Source organism: Anopheles arabiensis, assembly GCF_016920715.1.
Source record: "Anopheles arabiensis isolate DONGOLA chromosome X unlocalized genomic scaffold, AaraD3 X_pericentromeric_contig0033, whole genome shotgun sequence".
Classification (NCBI taxonomy): Eukaryota; Metazoa; Arthropoda; class Insecta; order Diptera; family Culicidae; genus Anopheles; species Anopheles arabiensis.
The window spans coordinates 127,501-130,000 of record NW_024412111.1 but is presented as its reverse complement, the minus strand read 5'-3'; positions in this window follow the sequence as shown (position 1 = coordinate 130,000).

Here is a 2,500-nt window from a genome sequence, read left to right as displayed (position 1 = left end):
GTGTATGATGGTGTCCCCGACGCGGAACGGCACCCTCAGTTGACCTCTTCGCAGACTGGAGATCATTACTCCTTCCGTCTTCTCCGGAGCGAGCTGCAGGTGATGGTCCTCCATCCAAGCCGCAATCGCGTCCACTGCCTGTTCAGCCACCGATGCCGCCTCCTCTGGTGTGCAACCCCGTGCCATGACCACTATGTCATCCGCATAGCCGATGACGCTAGCCCCTTCAGGAAGCTCGACCCGCAACACGCCGTCGTACATGATGTTCCACAGGGTCGGGCCCAGAATGGACCCCTGTGGAACACCTGCAGTCACTCGGCGTGTAACGGGCCCGTCTGCGGTGTCATAGACGAGCTCCCTGTTTTCGAAGTAGTCTCTCAGGATGTTGCGGAGCTGCCTCGGCACGCCTTTGTCCTCCAGCGCCGTAGCGATGCACTGCCAGCTGGCAGTGTTAAATGCATTACGCACATCCAGCGCCACTACTAGAAGGCAGCGTTTGTCCCTGTTGTTGGTGCGGCCAAATGACATCGCGTGACGGCCTGCATCCACCACCAGCTGAATCGCCTGCACTGTCGAACGGCCCCTCCTGAACCCGTACTGGTTTTCTGCCAACCTCGGTGATTCAGGAGCCTCGATGACATCATTTATTCGCGACAGCAGCAACCGCTCGTACGCTTTGCCCGGGTTGTTCAGCAGCAGAATCGGGCGGAAGGATGAAGCGAGCCCCGGTGGCTTGCCCGGCTTGGGGATCAGGGCCAGTTTCTGCTTCTTCCACTCATCCGGGAACCGCTCGTTGTCCAAGCATTCCTGGAACAACTTCTTGAAGATGTCCGTATGCTTCCGGATGGCGGCCGTCAAAGCAGCGTTTGGCACACCATCCAGTCCTGGAGCCTTCCTCGGATTCAGCGAGCTCGCGATGTCCAACAGCTCCTGTTCATTAACGTCCCGAACTGGTTCCTCCTCTCCCCTCTCCAGGACTTGGCCTGGTGACGCTGGCCAGTCAACCGGAGGATGCTGGGGAACAGAGTGGAAACGATACCCTCTAGCACCGATGAATCGCGCTCTCTCGCCGTCCAGCTTCCACGAAGGCGGCTTAGTACGTTGCGGTACCATTGTCCCGTCTCGTCTTCCGCGAGGCCCCGCAGCATTTCATCGAAGTGCTCCTTCTTGCTGGTGGTGATGGCTGAATCCAGGGCGGTACGCACCTGGAGAAGGTCGCTGGCTGCGGCGATTTGCTCTTCCTCGTCGATGGCAGTTTCAAGGCGTTCCTTAGCGAGGCGGCAGTTCTCACACAGGACCTCGATTGCTGGCGTCCACCAATACGCAGGTCGTCCCGAGTGACCTTGTGAAGGGAACACTCGCGCCATGGCTGCGTCACAAGCTTCCGTCATGACTTTCTCCAGGCTTTCGGCATTTGTAACCCGCTCTGCGAACGAAGCTACGTCGAGCGCTACACCGAAAAAGCTCGGCATCGAACTGACGGCTACGCCATCTCGTGCCGCTTTCTCGCGTGGAAGGACCCTCCTGTCGACGACTATCTGCCGCTGACCGCTGGAACAGCTCCCCTACAGCAAACCGAATGTACACGTGGTCACTGTACGAGTATCTGCTCATAATCCTCCACCGATGCTCCGGAATGGTGTTAACTCCGGCGATGCTGCGGCTGGCGAAGGCAACGTCCACCACGCTCGGGCGAGCCACTCCGTTGCCTAGGAAGGTTGGGGCGGTGCCGGTGTTTAACACCTCCAGCCCCAAGCTGTCGACAAGCTGGACCGCAGCCTCTCCCTTTGCGTTGATGCGGCCACTTCCCCAAACAGTGTGCCACGCATTGAGATCCCCCGCAAAGACGACGCGCGGGTGACCTCTCGCCAGCACATCGATGCGCTGCATTACCTCCTCGAACTCAGAGACGCCCGCTGAGGGCGACACGTAGCAACATATGAAGAGCACACCATTTATCCGGGCAGCCGCGATCCCAGACTGCGTCACAGAGACCACTTGCTGAACCGGGTACGTTTCGCTGCTGGCTATGATGGCCACCTTCCCGTCCCTGTCGGCCACCCAGTTCCCATTGTTCCTGGGGACACTGTGCAGCTCCACCATCAGACAGACATCCACCCGCTCCATCCGCATCGTGTTGAGCGCCAGGTCTTGCGCGCTCCTACTGCGATTGACGTTGATCTGTAGCACTTCCATTTCAGTTCGAGGGTTGTCCACCGCAGGCTGCGGCACCAATACGGTGGGCACCGCCACACAGCATGCACTTGATCTCGTTGGTGCAACCCGACGCCTTGTGAGTTTGGTCACCACACCGTAGACAACGCTTGGACCGATCCTCACCCGTGCACGTCGCGGCGATGTGTCCCCGCTCCAGACACCGGAAGCAGCGAGTCAGCTGACCCGATACTTTTGGGGCTTCATGTACCGAACAATACGTGTAGCCCAGCTCCAGTCGACGATCTTTGACGAGTTCCGCTTCTGCTCGTGGGAGGCGCACGCG